The 16,909-nt window shown below is 34.9% G+C and overlaps 1 pseudogene; it reads left to right on the top strand.

The window, feature by feature from the left end:
• The first annotated feature begins 287 nt into the window (after window positions 1-287).
• LOC113307267 lies at window positions 288-387 on the top strand (annotated as a pseudogene).
• The last annotated feature ends 16,522 nt before the right edge of the window (window positions 388-16,909 follow it).

Genomic DNA, 16,909 nt, shown 5'->3' with positions numbered 1-16,909 from the left:
TCTGGCCCACTTCTAAGGATTCTAACCTTTTTGCTATAGCAGCAATTTTGGCATCTGATTCATAGCCTCCTTCTACCATATTAACGTTTCCTCTACTTAAAAGAATTATTTTCTGGGGTGCCCTACTATTTTCCCATTGCTGGGTTTTTTCGTCGATTTCATTAAAAAATTCCATCGTCGCATCAACAGTTTGGTTTTCAAATCCACCAGTGCATAGAGACTCAACCATGGTCGTTGTGGAATAATCTAAACCCTCATAAAGGATCTGAACTAGCCTAACCTTTTATAAACCATGATGATGACACTGGGATAATAAATCATTGAACCTTTCCAAATACCTATATAAAGATTCTCCATCTTGTTGTGAAAATGTGCATATTTGCGTCCTAATAGATGGTGTTTTGTGCCTAGGGAAAAACTTATTGAAAAAGGCAGATGTAAGTTGTTCATATGTCTCAATTGACTCGGAGTCCAAACTATACAGCCACGACTTGGCCTTATCTTTCAGGGAAAATGGGAATAATGTAAGTTTCAAAGCATCATCATCTAAGCCTCTTATTCTTAGAGTACTACAAATTTCCTCAAAATCCCTAACATGGTAATAAGGGTTTTCATTTTCTTTTCCTAAAAAGATTGGGAGCATCTGTAAGGTCCCAGGTTTCAGTTCATAGGGTGCCTCCGTTTCAGCTAACTTAATACACGAAGGACGAGTAGTCCTAGTTGGATTCAACAAACCTTTCAAAGTTGCCATTTCTGGCGCTATCGGAGCAACATGGATTCTCTCCTCAGTCAAAGGACGTTCAAAAACAGACTCTTCAAAAGTCGGACTCTCTAGATTAAGGTAATCGAGACGCTTCGAACTACTAGGTTTCTCTTTAACAAATCTACCTAGTGCGTCTCTTTTACGTTCATGCATACAATAATATTTTCTAAATTGGAAGGGTAAGCAAACACAGATCAAGGCCGACTCAACCAAATCAAATCTATTGATTTCTAGCAAATAAAAAGCATGATCGCTCCACTTAGATTGTTTCTAGACCAGCTTCTAATCCTTCGGACGGGAATTCGCTACAATTTAAGCAAACCCCTCTGGAATCAATCCGAGTTAACATAAGTTGAATAGAGGCGAGGGAAGATCGGTGGAGGTTTGATACCCAAGGCCTCACCGGTATTACAAGGCGGCGCAGTCACGCATTCAACTTACAGAAACCGTCAAGAACTTCGAAGTATGCTTAAAAGAGTAACCAATATTTTTCGAATGACTTTCCTGTTAAGCTCGTTACCCTATCAGTCTCGTTCTAGTCAAAATTTTAGGCTTAGGTTCGCGTAGGTTACGTGTTCCTAAAGCGGGTAAGAAGAGAACGGTGATGAAATCCGAACCCTTATCTTGTATGGCCAGGCCTTTCCCTTTACTAGAAAAATAAATTTCTGTATTCAGTCCTCAACATATATGCATACGAAGGAGTCCAGTAACTCGCTGATAGGGGATTCGCGAGTGTATAGAATCTTACCTCCCGTTCCAGACGGGGGATGAATCGGTTGTAGTCGACTCGGGCCACTGACTCCGATGTCTAGTGTACGAACCCAAGGTGCAGAGACAATATCGTAATTGTCCTCCTTCTCTGCAAACAGTTTATATTTAAAGTACCCTTTCGTAGGGTAATAAAAAAAATAATGTCCCAAAGTCCAAAAGTCCAAAAAAGTAAAGAAAATTTACAAAAATAATAAACCCTAATACAGTTTTTTTTTTCTTAAAGAAAATAAACATACCCTAAAATAAAATTGTCTTCTTTTCTGTTTTTTTTGCTTTAGTCTTTAGCTCCAAGTCTTTATGAAATCACCAAACTCTTTGGCTCAATTTTCTTTATGATCCAGTACCTGTAGACACAAGATAAATACCCAAAAACATAAAAAAGGACAAAAATAATAAAAAATAAATAAATCTAAAACCATAAAAACAAGTCCGCGTCGGCGGCGCCAAAAATTGATGTGATTTGTAGATAGTGGTAAAAGTGGTTCGATTCTCAGACTTGTGGAGGATATTAATTTGACTTAAATTCTAGTATTAAAATAGAAAACTCACTAAAAATTATAGCAAACTCAATCAAAGTTGATATCAATATTAAAAGAACACTGAGGCTAAGATTCCACTATTTTCCAAATTCAAAATGATTTAATCCAATATTTATATTCATGCAATTTTTTTCGTTCAATTTGATTCTAAACTATTGCAACAAGTAGACTCTCAAAATAACAAGTGTAAATCCGAAGCATAGAACATCAAAAACCTAGGTCCAAGCATGCTCTATCAAAAGAAATAACAATTGCTTAACAAGAATCATTCAAACAATTTTCACTCAAGGCAAAACAATCATAAAAATAATTGCGATAAATAAATAAATAAGAATATACCACTTTTTGTTGGAAAAATAGCTTCCTATATCGCCTCAGCAATGGGGTTTAGCTCCTCATATTAATCACTTGCTCAAAATACATGTTTGTTGCTCAAAAGTTGATTAAAAGAGTGAAAGGTGTAAAGCAGTTGATTTGCAACAGCGTAAAAGTGTTACAGATCTCTGGTACAAAGAGGAACAATGGTTATTGTTGTATATAAACGTTACTTATCTTCTGCTGTTGAACAACGACACTATTCTGCGACTGTTTCTCGTGCGTCAATGTTCTTCGCGTTCTTGAGCTGTGCAGCAGCAGCAACAGCAGAAACAGAGTTTGATAAAACTCTAATTTCTTGTTCTCTGGCTCTCCTCAGGTCCCCAAACTCTCGACACCCCTTCTATATGACCCAAATAATCTATTTATATCAAAAATACCGATTAAATCTCTCCCAAATCTTCCAAAATCTCTTTCCTTCTCTTCACGACAAAGTTGCGGCAATTTCTTGTTTTAGAATTTCTACATGTTTCTGAGCTTTCCTTTTTATTCTAAACTCTTCCTTAGATATATACAAATCTTTGGGAAGGTTCATAACACTTTAATCTCTCTAAAATTCCCTAAAACAGGTCACACACGTGACTTTCCATATTTTCTGTTGTGATAAAAATCCGTCGATTGAGCCCAGTCTAATCGATTTCAACACCCATATCAGATTCCTAGACCCATAAGGAGTCTATCCTATGAAATCAGAGGTTTAATTGACCTCAAACTCCTCCAAATCAAGAACCTTAATCTGTTCTTCACTGCCAAGATATTTCCCGCCAAAACTTATAATTCAAATGTAGAAGATGGTCTCCCCCTATCCAGAGTAGGGGTGCGATTAGAAGCTGCTCGGAAATGGGATTCCCCTTAGTAATTAGGTTACCCCTTATCCAAAGTGAGGGTCCGAATAGAAAATGTCCTCCGGGTGCTTTCCGACAACTTTTCGAGCCAATTTTTTCCAAAAATGTTTATTGGCCAAAAATACCTACAAATAAATAAAACACCATAATAAGTACAAAAATGAGCCCTAACAATATATAGAATCGAGACAAATCGGACACAAAAATGTGTCTATCAATAGCCTGTGCTTGAATGCTTTTATCTTATTGCCATGTATGTTTATGGGGTGTTTGATTTCGATTTTACTACCTTAATATTCGATCTCATATATTGTGAACCCTTGTGGTTTGGGTGACTTTTTGATTTAGCAGGTTTAAGTTCTAGCCCATGTTGGTAGGCTTTATCAAAGAATCATGAGGGATTCTGGTAGAAAAAATATGTGAAAAAGTCTCAATATGTTGAATCGGTTTTGGTTTAGCATAAAAGCATATGTGTTTTGACGGTTTTCAACTCTTGCTTGAAATTGTTAAAACCGGTTTTCAACCTTTCTCAGGTATAGGTTGAGGGTTATTGTTATTCTTTTACTTTGGCATAAGGATGACAACATGATGATATTTCGATATCAATTCTCCCTGGACGAAGATGCAAACATATTGGAGAAGTGGATGCGAAATTTGAGGTAACAATCTTGTTAGTTAATTGTTTTCTGTTTAAGAAAAGCCCGAGTTTATATTATATATATTTATTGATTTTGTTTAACAAAATTTCGGTTCAATTGATGTTTATTCCATGATGTGTGTGGATGTGTGTGAAAAAGCGGGGGTCTAACAACCACACCCAATATTTTGTTTGGAAATCTGAATAGACAAACTCCAATACACTTTCAAGAGAATCAACTAGATGGTTAGACTCAATCTATAAAAAGTATATCAAAGAGTTTTATATCTCTATCTCTTGATTCAATCCGCAATCAGCAAATAGGAATTCGCGAGCCCGATTGAATATAAGAGGATTAACTTGAACGGTACCAAAGACCAATGTTCAAGTGTCAATCAATTCACTCAACAACCCAAAGACCGGATACAAGAACTGATTGATCTTAACGTACAACCTGTGATATTTCTATTATATAAATAAAATATAATGCGGAAAAGAAATAACACAGACACCAGAATTTTGTTAACGAGGAAACCGCAAATGCAGAAAAACTCCGGGACCTAGTCCAGAATAAACACACACTGATTAAAAGCTGTTACACCAATTTCCTACTACCTATTCGGACTAGATGTAATACCTCCTTCAGCACTTGTAGAACTCCTAGCAGAATACCGATTCTCTTTATAAATTCTTCACGCAAATCTTCTAGCAGAACCCAAGGTTCTCTTCAAAAGATACACCAACACGAGTGATACGATTTGATATTTTGTTTTCACAAAACACCAGTTTGATTTCCCTTTAGATGTGAATCAAGGTTTTGGAAATCTTGTGTTTGTTTTGATAAAAACAATTACTAGGTAAAATTAATATCAAAACAAACTTGTAGATTAGGGATTATTATACTCTTCAAAAATAGGAAGAGAAACCTAATAACTCTACAACACGAACAACTAGAATAAATCTAGAAATATCTTGTTTAAAACTTCTCAAGGATTTTTACGAGATGCCTCAATAGAAGTTTTTCTTTCTAGTCTCCGATTTCGACTAAAAAGTGTTGGTATACGATCGGAAACTGAAATCTATCAAAACCTAGGGTTTATGATAAAAAACTCTTGAATGGTTTTATATCAGAAGAGAAAACCTTTGAATAGACAAGAGGTGAAAAACCTAGATTACAAGTTGTATAATCAATCACGAAGATTAAATCCAACTCGGCTTTATGATCCCCAATACAAAGACTTTTATATCACTCTTGCTCACGAAGAACAGAAGACATGGAAACAACCTGCAAAGCTTACGCCAATTTTCCAAAGGGGATGAAAATCGTGTAAACTCACGAACCCTTTATTTATAGTGAAAAGTAAGCTTGAAAACAAAGCTAGGGTTTTGACTATTTTCCTTTTTCTAGACTCTCCTAATTATGGGAGTCTTTCCTAAGTTACAAATATTATGCATAAATAATTAATTAAATAATTAATTAGCAAATATTTATTTATATGAATAAATCACATTTTAACTTAGGCAGGAATTAAAAGTTATCACAAACACTTTAATATGGTAAACAAATATGTTTGGATTAATAGCCATCTTGCCTAGACAAGGAAACATCACCAACTTGACCAAAAATAGCTTTTAGTCACGAATTTGGCCCAAGTCCGTGAACTGTTACAAACAGCCCATGGATTGTTTCCTACTAACGAACTTTAATAAATCACTCATAACTTCATCGTTATAACTCGGAATTGAGTGATTATTGGCTCATTGGATTCGTATGCTCATTCACTATAACATGAGATTCTTTATAAGGATAAAGGTTATTGTCTCCAAGGTCATTAATCAAATAACCTCAAGTATATATACATAAATGTACATTTACCGTCATCGGAATTGTTCCATAGAGTGAGCATATATCTTGATAGATTAGAAAGGTAGAATTGAACAAGAATATAAATGAAATCAATCACATACATTTGTTGATGAAGTACTTGTTGATGTCTTCTTGTAGTCTTCAATCTTCATCCTTTAAGGATAGCTTCGATTCAACTTCTTAGAGCTAATCTAGTCCGAAACTATCTTTAGTATGCTAAATCAAGAATGCATTTTGGCAACTAAAATTTACAACTAACTTGACATACCAACGTTTGTGGGTTCAACCGAGCGGTGCTCTAACAATCTCCCCCTTTGTCAATTTTAATGACAAAACCATTTTACATATGGCTTGTACTTGTTAAAAGCAAAATCGACAAGCTTGATTTCCTTGGTTCTTCAACTATTCATGTGTTCATCCTGTACTTGTTGAATATCCATCATAGTATTATTATACAACATCAAAGTTTCATTGGATCACAACTTTGACAATAATACTACGGTGATATGTATCACTCCCCCTTAGTCAATACTCCATCTCAACATGAAAACCACTCCCCTTACATAATGATCCGTAAACCATATGTATATGTAGTGTGAACTACAAAAAAATTCTCCCCCTTTTTGTCAATATAAATTGGCAAATGTACGAAGACTGGTGGGATCCTCATGAAATTTTCACGGAGACACTTCATGACCAAAAGAAAGAAGCATATCAACTTTGTTTAGACGATATCACAGAATCGAAACTTAGTGACTTCATCAAGGAGTTTATAAAGATACAAGTAACCCCTTAATGCTCCAAACCCACTTCTCCCTACAAAGATATGACAATTAAGCACAAGTTCATTTAAGAACTATTCCTAATTAGATGTCATTCCCGAAAGAACAACAAGAGTGACCTTACTCCAGAGATAAGGATTTATATATTGGATTTTAGAAAACCCACAAGGAGATGCGAACAAAGAACCAATCATTGAAAGTCTCTCATGAGATAAAGTTACTGAACAATAGAACTATCTCATGGTAATAATACACAATATGTAATCATGAAGGTCAAATATTGTGATCATCTTTTCTTAGATACAAACTTGTATGAACAAGAATTGATATGCTTATAAGGAAGAATAATATTTTCCATAAGGATGTACTCCAAGAATGGTTACCATAAGAGTATGAAAACAATTCTTTGAAAATAAAAACTAACATCCATGGATTTGATAATTGCTTCTAACCTGTTATATTTAAGAATTCCAATCACAAATCAAGTTAAGTAATTAAGACTCATACATGTGGTATCTAACCATATTCATCTTAACCATAACTAGTTCAAATGACTCAAATGAACTAGTTAGAGAGTTGTTCAATTGCAAGGAAATCTTATGTAACTACACAAGACACAATTGAAGCAAAGATGATTTGATTCACTTGAATCAGTTCATGAACATTTTGGCCACGGTTTGCAAACTGCATTCCTTAGTATTTATAAATAAGTTCAAAACAATCATCTTTAGATATAACCTCACTCAAGTTCGCAGACTAGGTTCGCGGACTTAAGTTACCGGGCAGAGTTTACAAACTCCGGCAGAAATTCTCGAGTATGAGAACTTCGCCGGTTCGTTGACTGGGTTTGCGGACTGAGTTCGCGGACTTAGTTTCACGCACATAGTTTGTCAACTCCAGCAGAAATTCTCGGGTTTGAGAACTTCGGCAGTTCGCGGACTGAGTTCGCGGACTTGGCTCACGCCATTCTTCCGGTTCTCTTGATCAACAAAGTTCGCAAACTTTGGTTCAAGGAATAGGACTTATACATAAATGTGTTTCCACAACAATGCTTATGTCCACCATTGGTTATGTAATCTAAACTCTCATTCCAATCATTGAAACATTCTTAGAGGACGTTATATAGTTGTTACACCATTTTTCGTCAAAGCAATTTTAAAAGTGATTGAAACATATCATGACTTTCGTCACTAGGTAAAGATAAACTTGGTTGAAGCGAAAAGCTTACCAACACATATTTCGAGGAATATGTAAGCGAGATAAACTCAGCTCGAAACAATAAATTGTTCCACATATTCAGAAATTTCCCAACATAATATGTGCGCCCCAATTCTTTTGCAATACTCACCGCATTTACTAGGGCTTCTTAGTGAGGATGCACTTCCAACACAATTAGGTTGTGTTGAGGTGAACAAAATCTTGCTCACCATAGGTATTTAAAACAAGATCAAACATGGAAGCTAGGAATTTAACAACTTTCTTGAAACTTTCAATAACTGCTCCATACCTTTTTAAGATGTTACCCCTTGTCGAACTCTTGTTTGGGAGATCCTTCCCAATAGTAATCGTTGTTTTATTGGTCTTCTTTGGTACCCATTTCTTAGCAGCTTTTGGAGCAACATATTTCTTTTTTTCCCCAATATAGTTATGAAACTTCTTGGGGGGAATACTGAAAGAACTGATATTATGAGACTCAGTTTTTCTCCAGTTTGGAACATCGGATCTTGTCATCCTTACAGAATCAAATCTGGTTTTATCTCGTTTAAGAAATCTGCAATTCCTTTGCAAGTGACCTGGTTTTCCACAATAAAAACAATGTTTAGTAGAATCGACAAAGTTATGTTTAGTATTACCTGAATGTGTATGTGCTTGCTTTGGAGCATGCCAGGATTTCCTCTTTTCACCATCCGTAATTGGTAGAGATACTTTACTTTTGTCAACCGTGGAAGGTTTTGGTTGAGAAGAATCTTTAGCTTTGACAAATTTTACCTCTTTCCAAATACTAGGAGGGTCTATTCCTTCATAGCCCAATCCTCGTGTATCACGATGAATTCTACATGCTCCCAATATCGAGGATAATTTATCTGAGCTGCTATTTATAGACAAACTCTCTTTTAAGTTCGAGTTTTCTTCTTCCAAAATTTTGACCTTGTCAAGCGCAATAACTAGATAATTCTTGGATGATTCACGTTGAACTTTGAGATCTTCTCGTTCCGAATCACGTAACAAGTTCATCTGAATGTTCTCCAAGTTATATATCTTTGCTTGAAGAACAATTTCCAGATCTCGACCTTCGGCAATTTCTTCTTTAAGCTTTCGTATTTCATTGAGATAATCTCTTGCACCACTAGAATCAAGTTGGTCTTGCAAGTATTTATTCCGACTACGAAGTCTGTCATATTAACTTTCTCTCTGAAAATGGTGCTTTCAGCTTCCGAGAGTTTCTGATGACATTCTTTCAGAAGATTATTAGCAACTGGATCAACATGGAACACTTCTTCGTCAGAATCAGAATCACTATCCGAAAGAATTTTTTCAGAAGATAATGCAACCTCGCCTGCGTACTCGTGGTGCTTAAAATATTCAGGTCCATCATCAAGAGTAGGCAAACCAGCTGCATATGCCGATTGTCTATGGATCCATCTAGGACACACTGAAGAAAGGTGCCCGAAACCACGACAGTTATAGCATTGTACATCATCATTAGGAGATGTTGCACCTTTAGAAAAACTCTTTTTCCTGTCTCTCAAGAATTTTCTAAATTTTCGTGGAGTAACATCCTTAGTATCTAGCGAACCAGATTTATCCTTAAAGGATTCAGAATTGTTTGCATCTTTAAGAGAAATCACCTTTTTTCTAGATGCGTGTTCATTATCAAAGATCTTTAACTTTCCAACAAGAGTATTTCTGGAGAGTGTAGAAAAATCGTTTCCTTCTTCAATGGCATGTTTCTTAGACTCGTATCTTGATGGTAGAGACCTGAGAATTTTGCACACAATATCTTTCTCCAGAATAGTTCTTCCTAACGCAAATGAGGAGTTAACTATCTGAGAAAGTCTTTGGTTACTCATCAAAGGTTTCATCATCAGACATGTGAAGTTTTTCCCATTCATAAGCTAGATTTTGAAGCCTTGCTTCTTTCTCTGTGAAATTCCATTCGAATATGGTTTCTAAGATATCCCAAGCATCTTTAGACTTATTAACGTAGTCACGTGGTGCTGAAGATCTGGGGTAATGGCATGGATGATAGTATTTAATCCATCAGAATTTTGCTTGGCAGCAAGAATCTCAAGATCATCGTAATCATTAATATCCTTTGCAACAGTTACATCGTCTATTGTAACTAATGGAGGATTATAGCCATTAACAATACGAACCCATGATCGAAAATCTCACGCTTGTATAAAAGAACGCATAACAATTTTCCACCATAAATAGTTCGTGCCATCGAAGACTGGTGGTACGTGTATAGAGATCGCACTTCTGTCCATAGAATCAGATTGCTACAAACACAGACTTATGAGGTCGTAGCGTGTTTTCCTGCTCTGATACCAATTAAAAAAGCGGGGGTCTAACAACCACACCCAATATTTTGTTTGGAAATCTGAATAGACAAACTCCAATACACTTTCAAGAAAATCAACTAGACAGCTAGACTCAATCTATAAAAGTATATCAAAGATTTTTATATCTCTATCTCTTGATCCAATCCGCAATCAGAAAATAGGAATTCGTGAGCCCGATTAAATATAAGAGGATTAACTTGAATGGTACCAAAGACCAATGTTCAAGTGTCAATCAATTCACTCAACAACCCAAAGGCCGGATACAAGAATTGATTGATCTTAACGTACAACCTGTGATATTTCTATTATATAAATAAAATATAATGCGGAAAAGAAATAACACAGACACCAGAATTTTGTTAACGAGGAAACCGCAAATGCAAAAAAAAAAAACGGTACCTAGTCCAGAATAAACACACACTGATTAAAAGATGTTACACCAATTTCATACTACCTATTCTGACTAGATGTAATACCTCCTTCAGCACTTGTAGAACTCCTAGCAGAATACCGATTCTCTTTAGAAATTATTCACGCAAATCTTCTAACAGAACCCAAGGTTCTCTTAAAAAGATACACCAACACGATTGATACGATTTGATATTTTGTTTGCACAAAACACCGGTTTGATTTCCCTTTAGATGTGAATCAAGGTTTTGGAAATCTTGTGTTTGTTTTGATAAAAAAAATTACTAGGTAAAATTAATATCAAAACAAACTCGTAGATTAGGGATTATTATACTCTTCAAAAATAGGAAGAGAAACCTAATAACTCTACAACAAGAACAACTAGAATAAATCTAGAGATATCTTGTTTAAAACTTCTCAAGGATTCTTACGAGATGCCTCAATAGAAGTTTTTCTTTGTAGTCTCCGATTTCGACTAACAAGTGTTGGTATACGATCGGAAACTGAAATCTATCAAAACCTAGGGTTTATGATCAACAACTCTTGAATGGTTTTATATCAGAAGAGAAAACCTTAGAATAGACAAGAGGTGTAAAACCTAGATTACAAGTTGTATGATCAATCACGAAGATTAAATCCAATTCGTCTTTGTGATACCCAATTCAAAGACTTTTATCTCACTCTTGTTCACGAAGAACAGAAGACATGGAAACAACCTGCAAAGCTTACGCCAATTTTCCAAAGGGGATGAAAACCGTGTAAACTCACGAACCCTTTATTTATAGTGAAAAGTTAGCTTGAAAACAAAGCTCGGGTTTTGACTATTTTCTTTTTTCAAGACTCTCCTGATTGTGGGAGTCTTTCCTAAGTTATAAATATTATGCATAAATAATTAATTAGCAAATATTTATTTATGTGAATGCATCACATTTTAACTTAAGCAGGAATTAAAAGTTATCACAAACACTTTAATATGGTAATAAAATATGTTTGGATTAATAGACATCTTGCATATACAAGGAAACATCACCAACTTGACCAAAAATAGCTTTTAGTCACGGATTGGGCCCAAGTCCGTGAACTGTTACAAACAGCCCATGGATTGTTTCCTACTAACGAACTTTAATAAATCACTCATAGCTTCATCGTTATAACTCGGAATTGAGTGATTCTTGGCTCGTTGGATTCGTAATCTCATTCACTATAACATGATATTCTTTATAAGGATAAAGGTTATTGTCTCCAAGGTCATGAATCAAATAACCTCAAGTATATATACATAAATGTACATTTACCGTCATCAGAATTGTTCCATAGAGTGAGCATATATCTTGATAGATTAGAAAGGTAGAATTGAACAAGAATCCAAATGAAATCAATCACATACCTTTGTTGATGAAGTACTTGTTGATGTCTTCTTGTAGTCTTCAATCTTCAATCTTTAAGGATAGCTTCGATTCAACTTCTTAGACCTAATCTAGTCCAAAACTATCTTTAGTATGCTAAATCAAGAATTCATTTTGGAAACTAAAATTGAAAACTAACTTGACATACCTACGCTAGTGGGTGTAACCGAGCAGTGCTCTGACAGTGTGTGATTCAATTGGTTCTGGTTAAGAAAAACTATTGTTATCTTGCTTTACTGTGTGGTATCAATTGTCTAGGCTTGCAAAATTTCGGTGCAATTGCGGTGCTTTTAATGTTTATGTTGTTTCAATTACTTCCGGTTGAGGTGAATAATTATGCAAGTTGATTTATGTTGGTTTGTATGAATTATGTATGGCTTAACAAAATAATTTGTGTATGATATGAGTTGTTTAGTCCAATTCGATCCCGGATAAGAAACTAAGTTAATTATGATCTTAGTTTGTCTTATCAAAGTGTGGTTTGGGTTATTCAAGTCTAATCGAACACCTTCACAAGAAATGCTAGTTAACTAACCTAGTACTTGTCTTGTTTAAAATTGAAAGGTCTAAGTTTATGGATAATTAGAACCTGATGAGAAAAATAGAGTTATGTTTATTTTGGTCTTATCGAATTAAGCGGTTGTTTTTGAACAATCGGTTTAGCAAAGGGACTAAGGTACTTAGTTGATTTTTGTTTTGCTAAACTAAATTGAAAAAATTGTTTCGGACAATTATTTCCTTGGTAACATATCAAAATAAAACTACTCGTGGTTTCGGTTTTGATATTGGTTATCAGAACATGATGTGTGGAACCCTCGTGCCTAACTCTATAGGTTGCAAGTCTATTTTGAGATTTGTAAGATTCTTTTCGTGTTGTCCTTTATTTTTTCGTTTCTTTTTCATTTTTGTGACAAAAAGGGGGAGAAATATATGGAGTAAACAAGTGATACTGGCATTGAGTTTATATTGATTGGTATCGCTAAGGAAAAGAACAGTGGTGCTTGAACGTTTATCTAACGAAATAGTGAAAGCACAGACTAAGGGCGAGTAACATATTATATGAATTGGTATAACAAAGATGTGCGGATTGAATATCTACTTATATTCCTTAGAGGGGGTATTAGCTTTGTTATTAAAATGTTAACAACAACATTTTCAAGGATTGAATGTATGCAGTTTACTGTGATGTTGAATTCGGGAATCAAGCGCATGTGTAATGAATTCTTGTAATTTGTTTATCCATATGATGTAAAAGTTTTATCACTAAAATTGACAAAGGGGGAGATTGTTAGAGCATTGCTCGATTGAACCCACCAAGCGTTGGTATATCAAGTTTGGTTGTCATATTTTAGCGAATCAAAACTCATGTTAAGAGTCGCTTGATTATGTACTAGAGTCAACTTCGTATAGGTTAGCTTGAAAGTATTAGGATATGAGACATTACAAGTATTGAGAAGTCTTGAAGATGTGAAGAAGCAAGGAGCTACAATGACAACAATCATCCTCCCACTTGGGGTTAGTGATATTTGGCTTGAACTGTTCCATTCCCTAACGTATCTTTCAAGTCGTGCATATTGAAAACAAAACTGCGAAGCATATTTGAACTCTAGATAGACATAGTATTAGGGAATGCAATACGAGGTTTATTGTTTAACCATTAAACTTTGTAGATAAGACATCGCCATAATCTTTTGAATGCTATTATGATTATGTATGGGTATGAGGTTAGGATTTCATCCAAGGGAACAATGTTTTACATGTATTCTAAGGGAGTAAGTTCATAAATTGTTAGTTATTATTGGTTTTGTTATTCATTGCATATATTATGAATAACCAATATGTGTGATTGAGTATAACCGCTCACAACTTGTTTGTGTTCTTGGTAGAACTATTCACAAAGGCCCGACTTATGTATTGGTATGACTTTTATTAGTGAAACCGATCTTAAGTAATCACCTGAGATGGTATGATCGGGTTTGTATTTTGTCTGACCTAATTTGGGAAAGGGGAACCGATCCTAGTAAGAGGTGCAGTACATCACAAAGAGGAACCGATCCTTGTATGAGGTGCGACAAGGTTTATAGCAGAAAGGGGAACCGATCCTATGGACATGTGCAACACGTTTTTAGGCAAAGGGGAACCGATCCTATGAACATGTGCAACACATATAAGTTAGATACCATATATATGTGGGGAACCGATCCTAGTACCTAGTCAACCGAATTTTGGAAAGCTAGTGTGACTATGCACAGTACTCACATGGAGGTAGATACGAAATTTGTTTTGGTAGAACTGTTAAACCCATGATTGTGATTGAATGTTTGTTTGATCAATCGCATAGTTCTTGAAAGTCAGATGAACCAATTCTAAACTTGTTTGGAAGTGTGCAAATCGGTTTCAAGGTTGTAAGTGTGGAAGAGAACTTACAAAGTAAGGATGTTGACATACTTTGAACACGTGCTATGAATATTTATTTCTTTAATTGTTCAAAGTTATTCCTTAATAGCTAAGGGAAGAGAATCCCAGGATCGAAACATAAGTAAGTTAAGAATCTTTAATTAAGGTTATTAATTTCATTTTGTATGGAAATATAAGAATTAGTAATGTGCACTTACTAATTAGATTTTTTGAGATATTTCGATCATTATTTTTGGACAGAGCATTTCCAGGAATTATGGAAAACGAATTTGTGCTTTAATGAATATCTTGAGAATATTTTCAGTTTTTGAAATTCCTTGGTGTCCAAACTTCCTTGTCTATAAATACTTGAAGTTTGCCTTTCTAGCAAACTAATCCTTCGTAACAGCAGACTTCCTCTTTTGTTGTTGTTACTGGTGTAGCCGCATATTCGGAGAGGAGAGTAACCATATTCGGAGAGGATACTTCCTCTAGCGTGTACCGTTGGTGGGAAACTAGATAATTACGGTTTATCTTTTGGTTTTCGATTGATTTGGTTGACTAACGGTGGTTGAAATATGATTGCACCTAGTTTCTTTATGCTTGAGGATCTTCTCTTCTGATATAAGATTCACTCAAACTAGTTCAGATTTTCGACAGGGATCTTTAGACTGTTGTTGGTTCTAAAGACGATCTTGTGATAATCCGTTGTTAACAGACTCCGTTTTGTGCGTGATTGATCACAAGAGATTCAAGTGATTGTGTGCAGGTTTTTATTGAAGATTTAAGAAGATTTGAAGACAAATAAGATATTGAAGATCTGTCTTGGGTTTATAATCTTTGGTGTGCACAATATTTGTTTTTGTAAAATAGGATCCAATTGATAATTGGTTCATCCTTGTGGTAGATTGGATTGATTATTTGAGTAGATAGGCATCAACACAATTCTTTAGATTAAGAGTGTTGATTGGCTTAATCTTAAACGATTACTTCGGTAATTGAACATAAGATAGACCTAAGGACCTGACGAAGGAGTTTATGTTAATATAAACGTAAGAGCCTTTGTTTGACTCATATCACTTGGTTGAAGAGAGTTGATACCAAACAGATTTGTTGTTCCTTTACTGTTTGGAATACGAACCAAAGGAATTATTCCAAGTACGTTACTTATTTATAAGTTGGAGGCGTGGGAATACAGACGGAAATAGGTGAACTATAGGTTTAGTTGCTTGGTCTCAACTATACGAAGTTAGGTGTAATTTTGTGTAGCGGCTTAATCCTGAGAGTATTCAATTCTGGACAAGGTCCCGAGGTTTTTCTGCATTTACGGTTTCCTCGTTAACAAAATCTTGTTGTGTCATTTACTTTATATTTCTGCATTATAATTGTTTTATTATAATTAAAGTAAATTACATAAACGTTAATTTCTATTTACTTGATAAGAAATCCTATTGTGTTTTGTTAAGTCCGAACCTTTGTACCAAGTAAACATACTTCGTTGTGGCATTATCTCGATCTCGTATCCATAGACGATTACACGAAGTGTGAACCGATTAGTTGTATTGTGTCGACTCAGTCCATAGACAATCACTTTCGGAGAAACGACTTATAGGTAGGAATTTTTTTTAGCTTGAGGTATATTTGGGTACCCTCGCCTTTTCAGATTGTGATGTTGTAGTATATCGGTTTCATACCGTAACTATTACTAAGTAAATACCTCGTTGTTGTATTTTCTCGACTTTGTCCATAGACGATCACACAATTAGTGTTTGAGAATCAAAGTAATTTTGATTTTTTTTTCCCAATCACCATATACGATTAGGAGTTTATATTTTACCAGCCATAAACCAATTCTACGGTTAGAATTCATATTTCCCCACCGTAGAATTGGTTTACGGTTGGAAAATATTGGTTTCCCAACCTTATCCAGTTTTGAAACTAATTCTAAATCCATAGTGTAATCAAATTTGACTTATTCATGCAATCAAAAGCCTAAAAAAAGGGTGAGTTTTTCAACTCTTAACCAAGTGAAGTCGTTATCGGCTGAGATATTCGTCGTTGAAGAAGAAAAAAATGGAATAATTGGCGATGAAGGAGAAGAAGATGAAGATGCGTGTTTTTTTTTTCTTCTTTTAGTTTTTTTTATCTTTATTTTAATAAAATTTAGATTAGGTAGTAATGTTTTTTTTTTATGATGAAAATATGAGATATATTAATTAAATATAGTACAAAATATCTACAATTTCATTTTTATCAAATATATTAGTAGTAATGCTATCTTTTTTCACTCGCTGGTGCAAGTGCTTTGAAATATGTTGTAGACTTCTAATCCTTGCTTCTTTTGCCACTGAGTCCGTTGATGCATTGTGATCTCTGCTGATAAATTTTACCTTAGCTTGCAGAAGTTTTTCAAACATGTAAAGATTCTCTTTTATAGTACTATCTGCAATCCAAGAAACATTTGATCCTTTTTTGTCTATTGAATCCGCCAAGAGTCTACAGTTTGTAACAATAATGACACTTGAGAGTAAATTATCTTCTAGCCATTTCAAA

The sequence above is a fragment of the Papaver somniferum genome, chromosome 8, assembly GCF_003573695.1.
Source record: "Papaver somniferum cultivar HN1 chromosome 8, ASM357369v1, whole genome shotgun sequence".
NCBI lineage: Eukaryota > Viridiplantae > Streptophyta > Magnoliopsida > Ranunculales > Papaveraceae > Papaver > Papaver somniferum.
This window is presented reverse-complemented; position numbering and strand designations above follow the sequence as displayed.